At 47.5% G+C, this 25,205-nt stretch overlaps 1 protein-coding gene across 4 annotated transcripts in view; it reads left to right on the top strand.

The window, feature by feature from the left end:
- Positions 1 to 25,205, top strand: part of LOC119399838 (BAI1-associated protein 3) — a 501,956-nt gene that overhangs the window by 159,936 nt on the left and 316,815 nt on the right. The window lies entirely within an intron of this gene.

The following is a 25,205-nucleotide window of genomic DNA, read 5'->3' on the forward strand; positions in this document are numbered from 1 at the left end:
GCGTTTGCTTATGTCGGGGTGGGACTTGATTACTGACGAGCTCCTTCCATTTATGGTTGAAGGACGTACGTGAGGTGCCCGAGTACTGTACGTGAGGTGTTCGTAGTAAGAACCTTTGTACGCTTTCTCATCTTCGAGCTTATGCAACGTGTACGGTTATTGCGTCAACACGAAAGAGAGCAATATCTCGACGAAATATTCGGTTTAATTTGATTTACTTATTGCTTTTGACATACCAAAATGAATCTGTTTGTGTTTGCCTTTATGCTGGCCCAACGTTCGCGGGATAGAATCCCGGCCGCGGCGGCTGCATTTTCGATGTAGGCGAAAATGTTTGAGGCCCGTGTACTTAGATTTAGGCTGCAAGTTAAAGAACCCCAGGTGGTCGAAATTTACGGAGCCCTCCACTACAGCGTTTCCCATGATCATATCGTGGTTTTGGGACGTTAAACCCCAACAATTATTATTGTTATTATCATCGAACATCAAAATAATCAACAGGAACCTAATTATGGACATGTATGCAGTCGCCATCTTCGAAGTACTTAATCTTAGGGCAATTATGTAAAGAAGCAAACATGGACTTGAATGTTTAATTATGTCCTAATTAATGTCAGTGCCCCGCCACGGTGGTCTGGTGGTTATGGCGCTCGACTGCTGATCCGAAGGTCGCGGGATCGAATCCCGGCCGCGGCGGCTGCATTTTCGATGGAGGCGAAAATGTTTGAGGTCCGTGTACTTAGATTTAGGTGCACCTTAAAGAACCCCAGGTGGTCTAAATTTCCGGAGCCCTCCACTACGGCGTCTCTCATAATCATATCGTGGTTTTGGGACGTTAAACCCCAGATATTACTATTATTAATGCCAGCACAGCATTACACGCCAATACGTGCGTGTAGCCCTGTACTCAGCTCTGGTGTTGGGAAATTACGAATGATTTTCTTTAAAGCTGGTCCGCCGAAGATCTCAATGAAAACTGCCTCAGCGGTTTAAAAGAACTGGGATTACTACAAGGTGTTGCTGTTGGTCGTATACTGATGAATAATAACTAAGCGGATTGTGCATAGATCTAAAGCGAGCTAGCAACAATGACAATGCAACCAACTTTACCGAGTTTGAATTTTATCACCGATTATACATTAACTGGTACACGTGCAACTACGTTCAGGCTGCCCTTGGGAAACGGAATAATTTCGTCTGCGAGTGGGCTTTCACAGGGCGCATAAATATTGCGTTGCAGATATCTTCGCGCGCTTCGGCGCTTTTTCATTATCCTCATCCACCAGGTTATCACTGTGAAGGTACATGAAATGATGGCGTTCGCAGTCAGTGCCGATAAAAGACACTTTAATGTGTTCGCCACGTGCTTGCGTTTTTATTTTTTTTAAATAATGTCTTATCAGTATAACAATGCACGAGGCGAATAGACAGACTACACGGCTTCACGGCGTAGCTTCGTAGTTTAAATGAATTCTTCTCTTCAATGAACCAGGTGCTTGAAGTGTGGGGTGTCCACTCCAAAAGCTGATTGTGTGAATATATATATATATATATATATATATATATATATATATATATAGAGAGAGAGAGAGAGAGAGAGAGAGAGAGAGAGAGAGCGGATAATTGTATCTCACGGTGTTTAAAAAAAGCAAGTACACCGGAAAGCTGGCTGTTATCAGCTATCATTATCAATACGAATGGCATAAAGATGACTCGACGACACTACGTCGGCATTGTGTAAAATACGCGACCAGCTTTGCAAAGCGCAGTCTTGCACGAATCGACATTCTTCAGGAAACCATGGACGTTGCGAAAAAATGTTGCAGTGGCTTAGCTCGGATATGCGAGGATAACGTAGCGCTAGCAAAGGTTCAGCTGATTGTTCTTAGCTTTCCTGATTGTCTAGGATTAGCTTGATCATCATGCTTACCGCTGCTCCAATGACACACACACGGTATACGTATTATGTGACACATGTATATTTATTTTGCCAGGCAACTACTTCGGGATCCGATGAGATAAGCTTCTCCGCTCTTCTGCGCCGTTGAGCAGCATTTGCGCTCTCCTTCTCCATGGCTAAATCACAATGGCAAACGCCAGTCAGAGGCGCTATCAAGCGGCTCCAGCGCAGTGTCAGACGGCGAATGCACAGCGAAGGTGAATAGCTGCGCGCGAGCCGGCGTTAGTACGTCTACCTGGGCTACGACGTCACTCCTCTGGAAAGCGCAGACCGGCGGCAGCGAGTCGCGCGCGGCAGCGGTGGAGTGCGCGGGAGGTGCCGGCTCCGATGCGCCACCTGTGTGGCATCACTGATCCTCGCGCATGCGCAGCACGGCTCTTGAGGAGCCACACGAAACTGGCTCGGCTAGGCCAGTGTAGCTAACGCTATAAAACGCGCCAAGCGCTCGAACGCGCTCGCTTGAACGTGAGAGATTCTTAAAGTTGCTCTATATCAACAGGAGCATGCGAATGAGGCATGAGCCTAGTTTGATTGGCTAATATTGCTGGCTGGAATGATAGCTAATATCGGCTAGTTTTTGATAAAGGAGGAGAAGGAGAAGGATAAAAAATAATCGGGATCCCTTGCCCTATCGCGAAAGGGGGGCAGTCGAAGCTCTGTGTGTGCGTGCCCAACCTACTGTTTTCCTTTCTTTCTTTCTTTCTTTCTTTCTTTCTTTCTTTCTTTCTTTCTTTCTTTCTTTCTTTCTTTCTTTCTTTCTTTCTTTCTTTCTTTCTTTCTTTCTTTCTTTCTTTCTTTCTTTCTTTCTTTCTTTCTTTCTTTCTTTCTTTCTTTCTTTCTTCATAATGCCCCCTCGTAACTTATTTTACTTCCTCCATGCCGGGAATTGGACCTTCATCCACCTGCTCCACAGCGCAACACTTCAGTTGCTACGGGCAACAACGACGTTCATGCTTCCATATTCAGGCAACAATGAAGTGTGGCAACGCGAAATGACAAGCTGACCTCGATAAAAGATTGGATTGCCATATCAGAAACGACTGATCGCCAACGAGCCCTCGATCGAGAGAGCGTCACTTATTGGAAAACGGTGCATTCAATTACGCCTGTGCCCGGCGCAACTTCGAGAGCCGCATTTTTGTAGGCTCTCCGGGGCCGGGTTTTGCACGTGCGAAGCAGCCCCCGCCCCAGCCACCGAGATCTGCAACTCATATATAACAAGCGAAGCTTGTTATATATATATATATATATATATATATATATATATATATATATATATATATATATATATATATATATATATATATATATATATATAAAGGAAATTGGAATCAGCTCGCGCGCGATCGAGTAAAATGGAGGTCGCTGGGCGAGGCTTTCGTCCTGCAGTAGAAAAGGGCAATTATTATTATTATTATTATTATTATTATTATTATTATTATTATTATTATTATTATTATTATATTATTATTTGTACTCTGCCGGTGGCAATGACGCTATATTATTGCAATTCTGGCTGATGCTGCTTTGCTATTGGCAAACGACATCGGCCGGCGCTGACGCATGTTGTTTAAAAAAATGGCTTTTGTCGGCCAATTGCTGGTAATTGTAGGCAACCCCCCCCCCCCAGAAATTTTTCAATTTTGCTTACGTATATATACACGCACACATACAAACGCACGCACGAACATACATAAACCTTGGTTGAACCCCCCCCCCCCCCTCCCCGAAAAAAATTTCTGGCTACGCCCCTGGTTGAGGTATACACCGAGAACCGAAGCGAGGCTAACAATTGAGAAGGCGATGCGCACGGGGCCGGATTACGCTGTCGCGTTCTACTGTTGAAGGCGAAGCTCAAGCGTCCTCCATGTTTTAAAAATTTATTCTCCAGTCTTGTTTTCGGGCCCTATTTGCGGTTTCGTCACTGCCATTACACATATAATAAGTTGGGGTTAAGCCCGCGTACACAGTAGCCAAGTTTCCGGTTACAGCCTCGATCGGCGTCGCATTCGGGAAACACCCGAGCCCCCCGCCACCCTGCGCGTCTACGGGTTTCGACAATGACGAGAAAATGAACACCGCCGCCCCGCGGGTCTCCGTTGTCCGCTTGAAACGAGAGGACGTGGAGGTAAACACGAGCACGACCGAGTGCGAGGGCTCCACTCCCTTCGTCGAAGGTCGCTGACTGCGAGCCTCACGTACATAGATGGCTCCTATTAATTTTACTTATTTGTTTGAGAATACATGATTCTCGTGGTGCAAGAAGTTAAAGGCGCCGTTATGAGTCACATACGTAGCACCGCTGTTTACTATGTACGACTGTATAGCCGCTGTTTACGCTTATGGAGCAGATTTAGCGTTAACTAGTGTACACTAATGATGTCTGAAATGACAAAAATTTACGTAAACGTATAAGTTGAAAACGGGTTACGCCACCGAACTTTTCGCTTGTTTGCAGAAAGATCCTGACAATGTTGTTTACGCAGTGCAGCAATAACCAATGCTCAAGTGTATTTCTACTGAGTTTCAAAAGCAACCAGTATGAAACACCGTTAGGAAGCCGACACATTAGTCCTCATCATAATTAGCAGGAAAGAGTATATCATCATCATCAGCAGCAGCATCATCCTATCTTATATTTACTGCAAGGAGGAAGGCCTCTCGCTGTGATCTTCAACGTATACCCACCTGGCGCGAGCTGATTACATTTTACGCCTGCGAACTTCTTAATTTCATCGTCGCATCTAACTCGAATGCCAACCTCGAATGCGCTTCCCGCACATCGGCATCCATTCCGTTGGTCTCACTGACCACCAGCTATCTGTCCTACGTATTGCGTGGCCTACGCCAGCTACATTTTCTTTATATTTTAATGTCAACTATAATATCTCCTACCTCACGTTCGTTTTCTGACGCACTCTGCTATCTTTCTGTCTGTTAAAGGAACACTAAAGAGAGAAACGATTTTTTCTCGTATTAGTAAATTACTCTTTCACAAATATCAAAATCAGCGCGCTTGCCGCGAGAAGACGCTTGGTGAGCGAGAAAACGCGCAAAAAGAAAATGCGGGTGGCGACGCCGCTTTGAAGTTGCCGCACCAATCGCCGTGACGTCATAAAATTCGACGGCGTCTACTAGGGCTTACGTATAGTTCCTAATCGGTAAATGTGAAGTACATTGTCCTCTGAAGGCGCCAGAGACTTAGCGTACCAAGTTTCAGAAAATATTGTTAAGCCAGTGTGGCCGAAGTACGAATAAAACATTTTGAAATCCCTGACTTCAGGTGTGGAGATTCTGGCGCGAGATTGAACAGTATAAACTATGACCTCGATTTTCTCTTCTATTAGTGAGTCTATGATAGTGAAATCAACAATACAGTTTTCTCAGAGTAACGTTATCAGTCTAAACTGATTCATTGTTTAAATTTAGTGTCCCTTGAATGCTATGCCTACTCGCTTTCCGTACCGTCGAACGCTTCGTGGTCCTTCAGTTCTCAAGTGCAGTAGATAACATATGAGCACGACGCTATAAATGGCAGCGGAAAAGTGTCAAAGTAATTGTTGCTTTAGCCCTTATTATTTGCAACACTGCTCACTACGCCGTTGGTAACCCTTCATCGCTTAACATGCATAAGCTACGAGAGTAACACATGCATGTTTAACTGTACTATGTACACATGTGCCTACTAGCCGGTAGTACAAGGGCAATCTTGTATTCTAGTCTTCGCCTACGCCTTCGACCCATTGTCAGATTAAGCGCCGCACGCAAATGTCGCGGCGCATGGGTGAAGTGCTTTGCGTCACTGCTTACTGTTTTGCATGCGTAATCATGCGAACCACAATTAGACTTTCCAGCCGGATATCTCGAAGCACGAACGCGCTAAAAGAATTATTTCAAGTGGAACTGTGTAGAAGCATGACTGCCTATAACTTTTCAATAAAAACATTCTACATATAAAAAGTTCATTATTCAATATTAGTTAATTATGTGATATTGAACGAAGAAACAGAGCTAGAACAGGATGAAGACGAGAGGACACAAATACACCACAGTGTTTGTGTCCTGTCGTCTTCGTCCTGTTCTAGCGCTGTTTCTTCGTTCAAAACCAGTATGTACCAAACAGCCCAATTCAAGACGCTAATACAGTTAATTATGTGGCTGACAGCTATAATTATCACCTCACTTAGTGTCCACCAGGATGCATAACTTAGTTGCAATGGTGATATTCACGTACAATACGTCCCAGTGCTCAACCTTAAGAAAACCGTAGAGCATAGTTTTGGTCGCCCCGTATACAAGAACAGACTGGCGGTACTTAACAACAAAGCCCTAAGCGACCATACGAAACATATCTTCGCGCTTTTATTTCGGTATACCGAAGACAAAAAAAGCGATTGCTCGCCACGATGAACAATTCAGAAACGGGCTTTGAATAGAACGTTTGCGAGATGAATTGGTAGTCCAGGCCTCTTCGCGTGCGCACTTGTTGCACTTCGTGACGTCACGACATCACGTGTGTGTCACGTCACGGACTGTTCGTCCAGTGGCACGAGAGGCAAACGCTACGCGTCTCGCAGGATCTTGTCGGCTTGCCCGCTGGCTCGGCGGATTCGCTCCTCGCTCGAAGCGGCGCTGGCGGTGAGCTCGTCTATCTGCTCGTTCTGAGCGCTCAGCTGCTCGCCCATCTCCTGCAGTTGTGACAGAGAACACGCTGATTTAAAGACAAAGGACATAATACAATCCATTTTTTTTGTTTACAGCACTATGTTCTTCCACTCTCTGTTATATCGACGCAAAAAATTCGTGGCTGCATTCAGAAAGCTCTTTTTAAGCTATCCTTTCATATTTAGAATAACAGAAAGCCGAGCTAGTTACTACGTATTCATGTTAAAAGACTGGGCGTTCAAACACGTGCGCAAGAGAGAAGTGACGACACCACAAACGCTGACTAACAACTAAAATGCAGGAAGTGCCGTAAAAGAAGGTAGACACAAAAACCTGTCAATCCGGCACGCGTGGGGGTCTACGTGGGAGATAGCTGATCAGGAATTTGATGTCTACTTTATGCAAGTTAGTCGACGGTTGGCTCACGCATGCGCTACCACTATTATCGATCTACCAGGCCTCAACCATTAGACGAATTTCTTCATTCGTGTGCCTCCGTAAAACTCTGCTCGTTAACAGAAATTTGGCGTGCACTTACACTCTCGACGGTGTAAAGATAGATTAGATGATGAGCCTCCGGTTAGTGATTTCATAATATCAATTGTTTTGTCTTCCTTTCCATTGGCCAGGGCGCTTCGTTACTGCTATGTTCATCACCATGATTTGCTCAAGTTTCCTCTTGGGAACAACTCGACCGTTAAGTGTGTTAGCAAACACAGGCTCTGGCCCTCGCTACGCTTTTTTGCAGTCGGCCGTACAGGGTTGGTAACAATGCATCACGCATAATTATTAGTTGCAGTTCGCGCCTCGTGTTGCAACTTTGTATCGTGAATTGTATTGTATTGTATCTTTGAATGATGCTGCAGCTCCGCACACAAACGGGGACAGACTCAATATACACGTGCTTGGGTTCATGTGCGTGCCTTACTTGCGCCCCCGCTTTCCCGTGCTATAATGTTACTCATATTCAGGGACGCCATCGATCCTTCGAAATCCAGCTTCTCGTTCTCGTGCGCGGCACGATCGCACTGACGATACTATACAGTCTCTAAAGTGTTGCATTCGCGCTCGTCCACCACACTTCGCACGATTGAATGTCAGCGGGGAGAGGAGGTGGCTGCCACGCTCCGGCTGGCCGTCCTTCCTTCCGTCCGGTCGTTATAGAAGAGGAACACCTGCTGCCTATGCGCGTTTCAAAAAAACTAATTGCGTTCACAACTCACCAAAAGATTGGGAGGAGACGAGATGGCGAGGATGAAGCGGTGGCCTACACATTGAGAGAGAGAGAGAGACAGGAAGAGAAGGAAAGGTTAGGGAATAGGGAGTAGGTTCTCCCCCTTTCCCGTCGCGATCTCGCCGAACAACCATGTTCCGCTGGGTTTGCACAGCAGTGCGAAAAACGATGAAGACGTGTCTTCATCCCTGCCCTCCTACCTCACATCACTTGCTCGCCCTTTCCACGTGTCTGCGGGCGTTCATCTACTACTAACCGCAAGCTCTCCCCCCCCTCTCTCTCTCTCTCGCCGCTCCTGGATCTAAGCGATGGCGGTTTTGCAGCGAGGCAACAGCGATGCTCTGCTGGCCTAATGAGTCGTCGCCAGCCCCTAGCTGAGAGCAGCGTTATAACATCATCAGACCTTGTCCGGCGGAGCTCAAGTCCTGCGGTTTTTGCCCCGCAAAGCTCGTTATCGCATCGCTCGTCGGCCTCTCCCCCTCCGCAGCAGTGTGCGGAGTGGGAACGTCCATCCCAACCCCCTCACATCCCCCGCCGAATCCTGACCCCCCTCCCACCAAATTCACTCCCCTTAGGCTTATCTCTACTCTTCCCCCCGTCTTCGCACGTACGATATCACTCTTTCCCCCCCTCTCTCTCTTCGTCGTTTGCGGCGCGTAGCGGTCCTGACCGACAACTTGTAAACTCCACCTGCTGCGCAACCAGCAGGAAAGAAGGAAGGAGACAGGACAGATCGCAGTCTAGCCTGCAAACTATACTCTGCAAAGAAACATTGCTGCAACTGACCGACGACCCCTTTCCTGCAGCCTGCTTACTTCATAACTCGTTTATTACCTTTTTATTCGCGTAGGACGTAGACGAATCAACGCCCTGCACCATGTGACCTCAAAGCGTAGCGATAACGGCGCGCGCCATAGCTTCCCCCTGATGCATACGCTGAACGACTGAATTCATAAACACAAGCGTGCGGTAGCTGCTCATTGTTTTCGAAAATGTGGGCCAGATTCCGGGACGTAGGTGCCCTGTAGTAAAACTAGCCGTGGTACAAGACAAACGCCGGTATGCGTGACCGCTCCGACGTCAAGCAATGACGTCATGGCTGTCACCGGCTCGGTGGCTCATTGCGACATAATCGCTGACGGCTCGGCAAATTCACAGTGCGAACGTCGACCGTAAAAGCGCCTAATACGAATGTTCTCTGCTACTATTAGCCTCCGTGACGTCAGCGGTATGAGCGAAAGATAATTGGTTGGTGCATGTATGCAATTCAGTTCTCTGCGGGTTGGGTAACGCTACATTTCGGCATATCATTCTTAGCTATAGTTCAGCGACTTTGGTGCAACTTGGTAGGGAGTGCGCTAAAAATGGCGGTTGCGGGACGATGCTTCTTATAAGATATAGCCAGAATTAGAGCGGAAACGTCACTGGGATTTGTGTGACGTCATTACGCGACGCGATCGTTATGGAAGCGGAGTCTACAAGGCAGCCAAGGCTGGTGTTCTGGAGAGAGGATTATGCGACGGCGACACGATTCAATGCTTTGCGTGACGGTGCCTTTTCTTTCTTTCTTTCTTTCTTTCTTTCTTTCTTTCTTTCTTTCTTTCTTTCTTTCTTTCTTTCTTTCTTTCTTTCTTTCTTTCTTTCTTTCTTTCTTTCTTTCTTTCTTTCTTTCTTTCTTTCTTTCTTTCTTTCTCCGTTTTTCTCCGTTTCTAAAGCCACACGTTCCAGGGGTTTTGTCATGATTCTACTTCAAAAGGTGGTGGGTTGAGGATGTATGTAGAGATAGAATCAGCTCACACTGGATAGGGCTAACAGAATGTCATCGGAAGAGGCCTTCTACATGCAGCAGACATAAATGAATAGGCTGCGAATGATTATCATGATATGTGTATGTATATATATATACGCATACAATGCTGCAAGATGAGTACCCTCTATTCCCTCCATCTCCGTGCCTATACGACAATGTGTCCGCGCATTCTGCCGCCATTCTCAATTTTATCTGTAGTCTCTGTTTTCCTCCCTCTTGTCTGTCACGTCCACATTACGCTTTCCTCCTCTCTCATTCCCCTTCGCCACAACCTGTCATCGTCGTTGTGACCCCCCCTCCCACCGACGGTCATCCTTACCACGAAAATGTCTGCCCGTCGCTCATGCGCTGCGGTGACCAGCCTCATAACGAAGCTTGTCGGAACAACCGACGCTGACCTAAATTAATTAGCGAAGAGACCCTGCCACCCCCCCCCCCCCCCCACCCTTCCTCGTGGGCGGGTCCGGCTCTAGCTGCCATGCGTGTACGTTTTAGCCGGAAAGAACTGCCCGGCCGCTCAGGCGCACGCCCTCTAACGACGACGCTTAGCACGCCATATATTTTACGCCGGGGTGGTTTACAGCGCAAGGCGTTGGGGCTTGCGGGCAAGCGGTGGGGCGTTTCAAAACGTTGCCACGCGTGTTCTCTGCTGCACTTTGTAGGCTGCGCCGGGAATGGGAAGTGTAGTGCAGTGATGGCGATGGAGCAAACAAGTAGTGTTACGAACTTGGGAAATCGTCCGCCCCAGTGCAGCGGCGTATACTATCTCCGTGGTGTAGTACGCTTCGGAGGCTGATGTAGTGCAGGAAAGATAGCGCATAGGAGGGAAGGAGAGTAGGCGAAAGAGAGAGATTTTGAAATGAATAATGATGCGAAGAGCGATAGAAAGAGAACCAATATTCAGGTAGCAAAAAAGAAATTAAGAGTGCTTATGTACATGATATGTAATCATCGCCCTGAAGCTTACTGAGGGCAATACTAAAAAAATATGGAATGTTGGGTGAGCTGGTATAATAGCATACTTGAAAATTCAAGCGCGAAGGGACAACGATGAAGACGATATTGCTCTTATAACGGTGGATTATATGCATTACCCGTCGTTATCAATGTGACTGCAAATTAGATCTCGTAGGGAGCGAGTAAGTATAGGTCAGGGCACAGGACACCACAGCCGTAAGCTATACAGACAGACAAAGAACTTTATTAGGCTCCTAAAGAAACACCCTGTCCGTGAGGGGGAGGGTGGTTAGAGTAAATAAATGTTTAGGGGGATTGGAGTGGTGAAGCATGCGGCAGGAGCGTGGATCTGAGCATTTACTGAAGTTTTTCGCTGACATGCGTAAACTTCAACGTAAGTCGCCTGATTTCAAGCTCTGCCATGTCTTCAGCCCCGATGGTCATCTTTATCATCGTCATCATGTTCGTCGCCTTGGTGGTCGCGTTAACGCACGAGAATACATGTTTGCCGGTTGAATGATACATTTGGAACGCGCAGCACCTGATTCGTCTATTCCTTCTGACGACGCCACTCATATGAAAGCGTCTCTCGGAGTTTATTAAGGCTAAAGCCTTACACTCTTCATCAAACGCGAAACGTGACCGTCGGTGTCATGGCGAGTGATGCGAAAAATCATGATAATGTGAGGACGTCACCCTGTGGCGTCGTCATGACGTCACCGATCGCGAAAATGTTGCGACGTCATCATGAAACCACTATGGTGGCACATGATGTCCTCATCACTTGACGTGGTCGCCTCGCCAAAGATCGGCCTATCCCGGAGGTAGTCCAAAACCATGCGAGGTGCAAAAAGCTTCGGGGGCAGTGGGGGAAGGGGCGGGGGAGCGGGTCACTGCAAGCGACTGAAGCCAAAGAAGTTGGCTTTGGCCCTTGTGTCGTCTTAGGCGAATGCTTAAGTGATCGTGTCACTATGCGCACTACGTTGTCACCCCGGTAGTACGTTGTATTCTTTATGCACGTAAACGATTTCTTTCTGTAAATAATAATTGTTGGGGTTTTACGTCCCAAACCCACGCTCCATCTGGTGTTCTTTAACGTGCACTGACATCTCACAGTACACGGGCCTCTAGCGTTTCGCCTCCGTCGAAATGCGACCGCCGCGGCCGGGGTCGAACCTGCAACCTTCGGGTCAATAGCCGACCACCGTAACCGCTACACCACCGCGGTGGACTTCTTTCTGTGAAGCATTCTCTGCAGTGACATTTCATGTGTAATTAAGCTATCTTATGTGCCACGTTCCGGGTAAGACCACTCATTTATGTTATGGCCCTTTCGGTGGCTGAAAGCATCGAGAAAACATATAAAGAGTCAGACGACAAACAAGTGGAAATTACGCTACGTAAGCCTGGCGACCTGAAGGATACAGTGAACAGACCTTGCAAGTGTCAGGTGTTCTACAATTAGAACCTGATTTTGTACGAAGTTAGGCATGACGCAACGTGGCCTGCAGCGCCGAGCGAGTCTAATTATGCGAGTGACTCGCCAGCAGGCATAAGCTTGTGCTCCGCGAGCCAAAGGGAAAACGCAGTCCTGTACGTTGACGTGTAGCGAGATGTAGCAGCAATGCCAGCTCGTTCCAGTCGCTATACATTGAAAGACAGCAGACAGTTCTCCGACTGGGTTCGCGTGTTAATGAGCTAATAAGCGAAGTCGGTTCGCAGTCGACGAGGGACAGAGACACAGACGGAAAGTGAAAAAAACAACAAAAAAACATGGACGTCGCGTAGACGGAGTGCTTTAAGAGCTCACTGAAAAGTCTTAAGGAGGGTGACATCTTGTCCCTCGTGAAGTCCAACAAGCTTTCTCGGGGCACCTTCTTTTTTTTTTTTCGCGAGTTACATATTAATTCCCAGACGGCGCATATTTAGGAGGTTACTTTTTTTTCCTTCTATTTTTCTCGATTCTTAATTGTGTATTGCCCGCGACAGCGAACGTCATTATGCGCTGAGAGTCTCGAGAATTTGTCGCAAGGAACTTGTCCCGGCGGCGATACTAATTTAGGAAACAGAAATTTCCTCGCGATGAAACGACAAAAGCCCTGCCTTGAGCTCGTTGCAGAGCATGTCGTCGGACCTGAACATCAGTTCAGATAGTATAGTTTTGAAATTGACCCGTGCCACGTGATACATAGCGTAACGCCATGCGTGTGCGCAGTGTGTGCGAAAGTGACGCGCACGCTGCGCCATTTTCACGCGCGCACTCGACACACGCATTACAGGTCACAAAGGCGTTATACACAAAAAGAAGGAAGTTTAGGTAAAGTCATACAATATCCGCTTATCGTGACGGTCATCGCAAAGAAGACAGATTGGTTGATCTATTGGTTTCCTTGCTGTATGAAGTGCGCTACACTTTCATATACCCTAACACACTAGCTGCCTATAATAGTTTATGACGGAAGCATCGTTGTGTCAAGTACGTGCTTAAACAGCCTGCAGTACACAGCACGTCGTAAATACGGCTCGGGCATTCGCCTATTGACTAGTCTAATAATAATAATAATAATAATAATAATAATAATAATAATAATAATAATAATAATAATAATAATAATAATAATAATAATAATATCTGGGATTAAACGGCCCAAAACCACGAATGATTATGAGGGACGCCGTAGTGGAGGGCTCCGGAAATTTCGACCACCTGGGGTTCTTTAACGTGCACCTAAATCTAAGTACACGGGCCTCAAGCATTTTCGCCTCCATCGAAAATGCAGCCGCCGCGGCCCTATTGACTAGTCTGTCGTCGGCGTTTTCTCACGTAAAACGAAGCTTTTTTTTGTTTTTTTTGCTTTGTTTGCTTTAAGCATCTGCTACTCTATTCGGTTTCTACGGCAACTCCTATTCACTACTGACAACTCTCGCCGCACCGAAAACGGCTGTACGAGCGTTTATTCCGCGTACTAACAACTGTGTACCAAGTCGGCTGAAAAATAGATTCCCCGCCGCCGTTCTAGGGCAGGGGCGTAGCCAGAAATTGTTTTCGGGGCGGGGGGTTCAACCGTACTTTATGTATGTTCGTGCGTGCGTTTGTATGTGTGCGTGCCTATATACGCCAGCAAAACTGAAAAATTTCGGGGTGGGGGGGGGGGGGTTTGAACCCCCCCCCCTTGGCTACGCCCCTGTTCTAGGGTACACACAGTAAGTGGTGTTATTGTATTCGGGTTTATACGTTCTATCGCTTCACGTATCGACAACTCTTGCGTGCCCCATGGGGCACATTATGCGGTGTTCCTATGTATTGGGTTTTCCTCCCCTCTATCGCTCCACGTATCGAAAACTATTGTGGGTCCCAGGGCACACATTATGCGGTGTTCCTGTATTCGGGTTTCTGCCCCGCTCTATCGCTCCACGCATCGACAACTCTTGTGGGCCCCAAGACGGCTATAGGAGCGCTGATACTAAGATGCCGAGACGTGTGTGTTCGCGGCTTTGCTGACAGGTCATTTCCCATCCTGCCCTTAAGGGAAAAAAGAGGAAGCCGAAACGATTTCGTGCATAGACGTATAAGTTGGGAAGTGTAAGACATGCCTGGGCGATGCCCTTGAGACTAGTGAGAGTGGCGCCTAGTTCGTCGGCATCGTTGAGGCTTTGCCGACGTTTGCTGACGTGGTCGTCAACGCCAGACACTGCAGCCACGCCAGCAACGACTCGTTCAGTCGCTGCCGAGCTGTCGGCCGTGGTAGCGCTGGGTCGCGTTCGTATCACGGATCCGGTCGTGGATTCGGCTACGGACTCGTCGTTCGTCGTTGACTTGGTGCTCGGCTTGCGCGCTTTGGAAGCCCGCTTTGGATCGTGCTGCTGCGAAGGCTTCGTCTTGTCTTCGTCTTTTTTGTTTTCTTCTTTCTCCACCGGCAACGCCAGGGACAAAGGCCGAAGAGAGGTCTTCTAATCTGGGAGAGAATGAATGACCGATCGATTCATTGGTTTATTGATTACCTCAACGACTGACTGAGGCGTTCTGATTGATGTAAGGGGAGAAAAAAACGGCTGAGCGTTTGAGCGAGCGACTGACCGGCTGATTGATTACTGATTACTGCTTGAGAAAGAGAGAGAGAGAGATTGACTTGCTAACTTCGCCGACTGAACGAATGAAGCGTTGACTAATTGCTTGTGCGATAGATTGACTGATAGACTGACGGAATTAATAGTTAGTTGCTTGATTACTAGACTTAGCGACGGACTGGCCTTGACCGAGCTTATTATGGAAGTTATCGTGACACGAATAAAAAGTTCTCTGCTTATGATAGCCACGTGACTCGGATGTGAAATGTACCGTATGTTCCCCCCCCCCTTTCTCTCTTTCCCACTTTTCTTTCCAATGTGAAGAGCTTGCAATAAAGACGCTGGGCTCCCCCGAATCACAGCTTTTCTTCGTAACTATCAGGCATGACAGTGATGAAATTACAGTAACAACACGAGAGTAATTAAACTACTTGTTGCTGCAAAGGGTAATGTAATCAATTACTTCGATTGCATTACCCTTTAGTCATTATCCATTACCTTGACTCATTACCCTGAAGAGTGGTTCCTTACTCTTTAAAAAGTAATAGTAATGTAATGTCATTACTCTTAATCAGGTGTCATTTGTAACGTAATTTATTTACGTTAAAATAAGTTGGGGAAAAGTAATTAATACTGTAATTAAATTACCTCTTGGAAGTGACCTTGCCGCCTCTGGTAACTACACATACACTCTTAATCATGTCCTGCTTAAAAGGCTGCTTATAACCAGGGCACTAGACCTTCTTCGTCTAGTTTCCTTGCTATGGCTAGCGCTTTTAGCAGAACCCGATTAAGAGGGCAGGATGCACAAAGCACATTCCCATACAACCCACGCATGCCGCAACCAAGATTAATAGCCAATGACAAATGCCACGACCCACGCCGTGTACTTTCACGATTGTTGCGTTATTCGCTGGCATATTAGTTACTTCTCTGACTCGGTGTCGGGGCACTTTCGCGCTAAAGGGGTACATTCCAGTTACACTTGTTACATTTGCGTACACGAAGAAAAAGCGTGACATCTAAGGACATATAACAAAACAAAAAAGATAAGCGAATGACGAATTCTTCCTCCATCTGTCCTCGCTGGCCTTTCAGGTTCTTTACTTGCTTTTTTTTTTGGTACGTTTTTGTAAGCACGCCGCACTCAACTTACGCGTCGACGTGAAAGACATATCGAAGAAGCTCGCGACTGCGAACTCACTTTTTTTATATTTACTATTTTGCTCGAGAGTGGACGCGTAATGTTTCGCGGTGGGTTCCGGACCGGGGCTCCGGCCTTCCGCATCCCGAGGGTTCAGACCACTCATCGTTGCTCCAGCCGCCCTTCATTCATTGCGGCCCACGCATTTGCCCCTTGCTGCGCGCGCGAGCAAAGCACTCACGACGTCCATCTTTCTTCGTCAGCGTCGGGGGAAGTGTATACGGGACTACGCATATAAATAGTATACAGGTGGTGCCACGTGTGATGCGTGGGACTGAATCAGATCGCGCGGGGGGCGGAGAATTTACGCCATCTTTTTTTTGTGTGTGTGTGTAGAGACGATAAAATGCCGCACCAGGCGGGCAGGAGGTGTGGAGAAAACTGTGACGCTGACAGGTTTGGAAAGCAGCTTAAGAAAGGGCGTCACAGTTGAGGTCAAGATGGCGGTGGCACGCTGCTATACAGTCTTGAATGGCGGTGTACGGACGCCCACATGTTTAACTAGCGTGCGCGAGCGGCAATTTTTTTTTCCTGTGTATATTCTCCATATGACCGAGTGAAGTTCCAAAAAGAGTTATGCAGACAAAACAAATTTTTACAGCTTCGTTCCATCATATGCTGCTTTCACATAGAAAATTCGCCGCTGCGCACGCTAGTTAAAGGTTTGGGCGGCTGTACAGTACTCATGAATTGAAACGCGAAAATCTAGGGCGAAGTAAAGCACGTGCAGTCGCGCTCAATATGACTTGCAACACGGGAGCGCGTGGCCTCACGAGTTTAAAGATTGCGCATGGCTTCAACTTACTTCATTTCTGTAACTAAATATTATGTTCTTTTTCGGGAACACCTTCCAGTGAGAGAAGAACGTTTAGTTGTAGAATTAAGGGCTAGTGGAAGGAATGCGCAATCCTTAAAACTCGTGAAGCCACGCGCTCCCGTGTTGCAAGTCATATTGCGCGCGACTGTGCGTTCGTTTGCAGCGTCTACAGTTCGCCGTCTTAAACGCGCAATCTTGACTCGAACACTTACATCAGAGCCAACCCAGCCTCTAGCGGCCTTATTTGCAGCGACATGACGTGGTTATGACGAGCAACCAAACAGCGCATGACAAAATGCTGTCGGTGACGTAATCATGACGTAATTCTTTGGGACGCCGGAGCGGCAGTGTTTCCGGGTATTGGCATCACGAGTTTAAAGATTGCGCATGGCTTCAACTTACTTCATTTCTGTAACTAAATATTATGTTCTTTTTCGGGAACACCTTCCAGTGAGAGAAGAGCGTTTAGTTGTAGAATTAAGGGCTAGTGGAAGGAATGCGCAATCCTTAAAACTCGTGAAGCCACGCGCTCCCGTGTTGCAAGTCATATTGCGCGCGACTGTGCGTTCGTTTGCAGCGTCTACAGTTCGTGTCTTATGCCATCTTCGACAAATCGCACCGGTGCGCACCGGGGCACCCAGGCGCTACGACGATTGGACGAAACGGCGCACCAGGGCGCCCCGGTGCGCACCAGTGCGGTTTGTCGAAGATGCCATTAAACGCGCAATCTTGACTCGAACACTTACATCAGAGCCAACCCAGCCTCTAGCGGCCTAGGGAGCCTACATGAACGACCGGTCGTTCATGTAGGCTCCCTATAGCGGCCTTATTTGCTGCGACATCACGTGGTTACGACGAGCAACCAAACAGCGCATGACAAAACACATGTTTTCCTATGAACTTTTCGCGAAGCCAGAATTTCCCTGACGTGTGCAATTATCCTTGTCGGTTTCACATCTTATCTTGCAGAGGGCTTTTATACAAGCATAATTAAATGACTGCATAAAAACGGGCAGCAGTCGCGACCGGCGCGCCGCCGCAGCGGCTAATGGTGAGACTGCAACCGCTGTTGCTTTTGGTTTCCGCCAGGGGTCGGCAACCTTTTGAGGCAGTGAGCCGAGTTGCATGAAGCCGACACGGCGGGCACCGGACGGCGAATCGAAAGGGGGGAGGGGGCTTTGCAGAAAAAAGTCGCCGAATTGACAATAATGTACACAACTAGAGCAGAAATCATATTTGTTTAATACCGAAAGGGTTTGTTTACAGTCGAGATAGGAAGTTACAGTTTACAGTCGAGATTGGAAGTAATAAGTGGAGGGATGGGGGTTCCGACGTCGTTCCCGAGGCCTCATAATATCGCCTCACGGGCCACTGGTTGCCGGCCCCTGGTCTACGCCATCGCTCTACGCACGGAGCGATCCGCTGGAAACTAGCGTGTGACAACTCCGCTGTAAAAATTCGAACACTGTAAACTACCTTTCTTTCACAGTGATCACGTAAGGTAGCTTCCAATAGACGGTATCTAAAACATGGCGTATGTGACGTGTTTTGGCTGCGACATTGCTTCCAGCATGTCTAATGAGAGAGGGAGAAAGAAAAAAATCACACCATCTCCCGCTAAAGGGGACCTTGAGGCGATGCGAAGCAGCGTTTCGGCATGTCGAGCCCGCGTTACAGAGGGGGAGTGGAGAGGGGGAGGGGAAATGGGAGAAGGGAAGGGGGAGAGGGAAGTGGAGAGCAGAAAATGGCAGAGGGAAAGGGGGAATGGAGAGGGAAATGGGAAATGGGGAGTGGAGAGGGGAGAGGGGAAGTGGAGAGGGAGTACGGGGAAGAAGAGGTGTGTGGAGAGGAGGTGTGTGTGCAGAGGGCTTGCGCATGCGCAGTAAGGGTGGTCACGCCGCACACCACCACCGGATTGAACTCCGCCATAAGATGCTTCGCATCTAAAAAATACAGGAAAGGCATGGGGGTTTGCTACCCTACACCTTAGGAGGAGAATAAGGGGTAAAAGAGAGAGGTAGAGAGAGAATGCGCGAGGTGCAAAAGCTCGCAGGGTCCCTTATGCCTTCTCTTAAGAAGAGTCGAAGGCGAAAGCCATCTTCTTTTTGTTCTTAGTCGATGTATTGATCCTCCATGTCCCCCTCCGAAAGCTTTCCGCACCTAACGTGGTTCTGCACTGCCTCCAGGATCGGAGGCATTTTAAGGTTTCTGCATCTCACCTAATTTCTCAGTGCCTCCGTGATCGACCCACCTTTTACGAAGCGACCATGTCATTTCATGACGTCATCATGTGACGACACGTTACGTGACGTCATAGTGAAGTTATGATGACGTCATAATGATGCCATACACCTTGGCTGCATGTGACGTTGTGATGACGTCATATGGTGACATCATCGCGTGATGATTTTTTTTTTTTGCCTCACGCGTGTTGATGGCGGCGCCGCCGGACGCCTGCGCCTAGAGTCACTGGAAAATCAGAGTACCGCAAAGGTAGGCTGCAAGCGGGCAACATTGGGTGGCGACGGCCATGTCCCTTCCAGACCGTCCGGCGCGTTGCTAGCGTGTGTTGAGAAGTGACCGATCATTTAGCCTCAGTGCCGTGTTACGCTCGGCAGAACGGCATTATGTGTGTGTGTTTTTTCAAGAGGATATTAGAAGTGATTTCGAGTCATCGACAGGTATGGATCGACTGCGCGGTTAGCGGTGTAACTAATGAAACGTACGGCGAATGTTGCCATGTGCTAGCGAACTCTCTTCATGGCTTGATCGGTCTCGTTTCGTGTCACGCCCGGGCGTGCTCGCTAGGTCCGGATCTGTAAACTAAGTTGCATTAGCGCAGTGACACCGTGCGAGATGCCATTTACTTCGACATTTGGTGAATCTTGACTGTTTGCGCTAGCTTTGCAGTCGGTGTTCAGGTTCACTGCACAGGTTCACTGCACATCGAGAACATTCAGCATTGCGTCTTTCGACTGATCGCTGACGCATACCTTACTTGCGCACCGTGCTTGCTGTTCAACTGGTTGACATGTGTAATAGAAGTTGTGTGTGTACGGTAATTGGAAGTTGTGCGCGACGTCTTGATTCGGAACGCCAGCAGGCGAACGCACGGGCGAATCGGCGTGCGGTAGATAAGGTGCATCTTATCTTACGATACGTAGAAGATAGGCCATCAAAAATTATTGACATCACTACTTAATTCTTTCATTTCCTATTTCTTGTCTCCTTAATATTCCCAACGTTGCAATGACTTTGCAAATATTTTGCTGTGTTCTGACAAACAGTTCTTTTTTTTGGCGTTGCCAGCGCGTAAACAGCTGGGGTTTGGTTTCTGCACTCCTGCACTTTTTTTTCATAATGCACTCTTATTAAAACTTCCTCGGCACGGTGCTTTATGTTCTTTTGATCAGAAATAGCACATCCCGGAATTTTTAAAGCGCATGCTACTGCAACACAGCATGTTATATAGACCTAGGGCTCGCATAAAATCGACTCCCTCAATACGTGGGATCTGCTTTTTTTTTTTTTTTTTTTGCTGTGACCATTTCTCACCAACTATACAGTATTTTAAGGGTACGCTCGGTGCAACGCAGCATTAGCAGCATTTTTTTGCAACAAATGTAAAAATACGCTTGATAACATTGCCTTATACCAAGTTTATCAACAGAGTTCCACGCTTCTGTTTTGTGCAATGCCAAACATCATGCCACAATTGCCTTCAAGGTATACCAGTAAACAGTTATTTTAATAAATCTTCGATTTCGCTCTCGTGCGTGACACGCTTATAACTCGGATAGCATGCGTAATCTGTTCAACAGATCGAGATATAAACAGCCGAGCAAATAGAAAGATATGTGTAGTTTTCAATATCGCTGACCATAGCGAACCGAAAAGGTGAAGTATCCTGTCGCATAAGATCTTTTCCAGCAAAGTTAGTGTAGTTCTTTTCAGGAAGGAGTGTTATTCGAGGGGGGGCGAATTCGTTCAGGGCAACTATGCAGCCACGTAGAACGGCGCTCTTTGACATTAATTTTTCCCACACGGCAAACGAGATTCCCAGAGTAGCTCACCAGTAACGTTCGATTGATGGTGAGCTACTCTCTTCTGGCATCTGCATGCAGTGGCGTAGCCAGGGGGTGGCACACCGGGCCCGTGCGCCCCCCCTCCCTAAAAAAAATGTCTGCTTACGCCCCTGTCTGCATGACGCGTTTAAAAAAGCGACGAAGTACTTCTGGGGACCGTGGTACTGCTAAATGTCCGGCCACGCTCTGCATTGAACGCGCCTGCACTCAAAGCGCTTGGAAGGGATATGGCGGCGAGAGGTCACGTGATGCGAGTAAGCCAATCGCGTCGGCGGCGGCGCGCGGAAAACAGATGCGATACTCTGAAATTTTTCCAGTGACTCTACCTGCGCCATCGACGACAGCGCTCGATATTTCGTGTTTGATGATGCATCTAATGAAGAAAAGAAGATAACTTTTAAGGGCTCGTTTTTCTTTATTATACACAATATTAATGAGAACTAACAGACAATAATGCCAAGGAAAGTATAGGGGGTGTTATTTGTAGTAATTAGAATATAAATGTGAAGAAAGTAAAGTGGACGATAAGATAACTTGCCGCCAGTCCCTACCGGCGGCAAGTTATCTTTTACAGGCATCGATTAGAGTCGCGGATCTTCAAAATCCCACTTTCTTTAGCTTACTTGCGAAAGATGACCCTCGGCGCTGTCCAAGTCCACCGAGAGTTTGTCCAGGGCCCGGCTAACGTTGTCCAGCTGGCCGCCCTGCGACTCGAGCACGGCCACCGTGCGAAGCCCGATGCCCTGGGCCTCTTGGCATGCTCGCAGAAGGTTGCGCGTGGCCGCGATCGAAGGATCGTCACGGGTACGGTACTGCGGCTCCTGCTGACCTTGCAGGTTCTCGTCGTCCGGTTCGGCGAGCAGGCGACGAAGCTCCCGGACAAAACGCTGTTCGTCTGTTTCCGCGTCCGCCATGTTGACCTTTATGCCTCTTCCCCAAGAGATGGGACGATCCCACTGCAACCACTGTATGAGTGCACATGTTGGCCAAGGTTCGGGCGCTAGTAAAGAAAACAATGAAACAAAAGGCATACTGAACCATCAAATAAGGAATATTAACCTTACAGTGTCGTAGGCAGTAATTTGGGGGGGGGGGGGGGGGGGGTTCGGGGGCAGTTCCTTGACTTGAAGTGGGGGCCGGGCAGGCAGATGTGGTCAAGTGTCATTTTGGGCTCTGTATGCCATAGCAAAAAAAAAAATATATATTACGGGGGGGGGGGTCACAGGCCCGGTGTGCCTCCCCCCCCCCCCCCCCCTGGCTACCGCACTAAAGCATTAGATGCCTAATCAAACGAGAAACGTGACCTTCAAAGGCTTCGGCGGCATCGGAGTCTACACAAATAGAATGGAATAGAATAACCTTATTTAGGTCGTTCGAAGCGTGAACCAGCATGCATCGGGCCGCTCCCACGTCAGGGAGTGATGAAAAAAAAAAAAGTCGCCGTGTGGCGACGCCATTGTGGTAAGGGACACCACGCGGAGGGGAGTCATCATACGACGACATCGTGACTTCACATATCGACAAAATTTTTGAGATCATTATGACGCCGCATGACGTCACTATGGGCTTACATAGCGTGACGTCACATGATGACGTCATCACATCACATTGTCTGTTGGTCAAAGGCGGGGGCCGATCCGGGGACCCTACAAAACCATGTGAGGTGCACGAAGTTCGCAACACCTCCGATAACAGAGGCAGTGCAAAGCCACGTTAGGTTCAGAAGGCTTTCGGAGAGGATCGATACAGTCGACTCAAAGGAAAAAGAAAGACAAGGCGAGGACTTTCGCCTTCGAGTCATCTTAGGCAAATGCGTGAGGAACCTTGTGACTTTTATTATTGAATTTCTTCAGTGCGCTCCTCGGCAAATGATAATTTATCGTTTGAAAGCCATAGTTCGTAAGCGGCCTCCGAACATCCCAATGCTCTGACTGCAGGTTTAGGTGTAACTTTATGCACAACAAGCCAAAACAAGGCTCGTGTTTCCGCTCCGACGGTCCGAGCACGTTTCCATTTACAGATTGCCTTACAAGGAGAGAAGCACCTCCTCCGGTATTTTCTGTCCTGGCTTTTTTTTCATTTCTTAGCGCGTGAGAGCGGCGAATAATTATCCTGATTGGAAACTCTCTGCCTCGTTATTTTCTTTATTCTTCTCAAATGAACCGCGTTCCCCTCTTTTTCTGTGTAACCGCATTAACTGTTTGTTATTAAGGCGAAAGCCTTAGATGCCCCATCAAAAGCGGCAATTGACCGTCGGCGTCGACCGTAGTCCAGCGACGTCGGCGTCAGCTCTAGTGATGCAAAAAAAAATCACAATGACGTGAGGACGTCACATTACGACGTGATCATGACCTCACAGAGCATCGAAACTCGTGACATCACCATGACGTCACTACAACGTCATCACATGGCATCGTCACTTCGTCAAATGCGGTCCGATCGCGGAGGCAGTGCAAGACCAGGCGAGGCAGTATGCTTGCAACGCCTCCGGTCCTGGAGGCATTGCAGAAAGCTTTCGGAGGGGGGCAGGGTGGGATCAATACATCGGCAGAGAAGAAGAAGATGGCTTTCGCCTTCGGGTCATCTTACGGGAATGCGTAAGTGACCTTGTGAGTTTCTGGGAGCGTAAAGACAGAATTTCTGTGGCACACCATTCTGGTTACCCTGTGCATTATAATTTTCAGCCCGCAGCTGATGGGCTTTTCCACCTCGTTTGCTAAAGTAGGTATCATTGTGTGTGCTTAGGGTTTTCGGGGCCTTAACTTATTAGTAATAGTCTTGCTTGTTTTTCCGTCAGGTGTAGTGTCTCCTATGACAAGAGTTTCTTTTTTTCATTGCCTTTTCGCCCGTGATTAGCGTCCAGATGTCACAGCCGCCAAGGAGCATTGGATAGATGGCAAGAGACACCACACAGCACAGTGCTTGAATTCATACAAAACACAGGCCTTGAAGCACACATTAAACACATACATATATATCGGACATTATGCCTTAAGGCAAAGCCTACATCGCACTAAAGAGAATAAATCATCTACGTTTCTATGAAGCCGCCATGGTAGCTTAGTGCCTAATGTGTTGCGCTGCTAAGTTGGATGACGCGGGTTCGATTTCCGGCAAATGCTTCGGTTGATATTATTGAATGAATGAATGAATGAATGAATGAATGAATGAATGAATGAATGAATGAACGAATGAATGAATGAATGAATGAATGAATGAATGAATGAATGAATGAATGAATGAATGGATGAATGAGAATAACGAAACTTCTTCTCCGCGTTACAATAGATGCTGCGAACCGGATCAAGACGGCAAAAGCTTTTTTTTTTCTTTCGTACTCAACTCCCCGTCGTTGCAATAACGCGAATGTTTTCTTAGAGACTATCACCCCTTTTCGCCTTTCAACCTCGTTTGCTGGTTTTAGCTTCATCCCACTTCTACGGAACTTGGCCGAATCGATTTTAGTGCGAAAATGTGCGCTTAAGCGGGCTTAGAAAGATCGTCAGCCCGAGACGAATCATGCCAACTCTTCTCGGAAGAAGATGAACGCAAATCCTATAAAGAAAACAAGCAAGAATCAAACTAAAAAAAAATGTCGAGTTGATAATCTTCAATATCGTCGCCATCGCCCCCTTCAAAGCCCATCGTCGTTTTGAGCCTTTATGGTCGCTCTCATACGGTTCTCGGAGAAGCATTAAGTCCCCGAAATCGATTCTTCACCGTAAGTGAAAAAAAACAACTAAGTTTTGTTAAAAGTAGCTAAGACACTTCGAAAATTTCAAAATGCGAAAGTAGGTCGATAGAAACATAAAGCCTATAGGCTGCCGAAGTACCTGCCGTACGCTGTCTGTCTCATCGCAGTTGTAGGAAATTTTTCGTCCAATTAAGGAGCTGAAAGCAGTTTAAGCTACGGTGTGTTCTTCCGCCGGATTACTTGGCCCGGCTTCCTGTATCGTTTCATTCTGTTCCATTCTAAAGTTCTTTGAATTCGATTCTTCGTGCACTAATCTAAATTGTCCTCGATAGAGCGAGCCTATCGCAGTCTGTGGTATGCAGTGCTGTCGTAGCTGATACAATATGTCGTCTGGGCGGTGAAGCAGAAGACAGTTTTAAGCCATGGCGCCTGGTCCTCGACGCGATAATCCGTCTGCCTTTATAATTATATTAAAAAAATGTTTAAACAACTGGTTTTTTGCCTTGTAAGTGCAATCGCACGACTTTTGGTGACTGTGAATTCGCTTGTTCAAGTTCATCGTTTCCACGTGCTTATGTTCCGTACGTTTAGAGATTTCATAATCTGCGGCGTTGTTCCTTTCACTCTCCCGGACTACTTTGTCCGCGTGTCATTTTGTCTTCAATTTTTTAGAGCGATGGCTCTAATAATAACTGCTGGGGGTTTTTCGTA

This window comes from Rhipicephalus sanguineus, chromosome 7, assembly GCF_013339695.2.
Source record: "Rhipicephalus sanguineus isolate Rsan-2018 chromosome 7, BIME_Rsan_1.4, whole genome shotgun sequence".
Classification (NCBI taxonomy): Eukaryota; Metazoa; Arthropoda; class Arachnida; order Ixodida; family Ixodidae; genus Rhipicephalus; species Rhipicephalus sanguineus.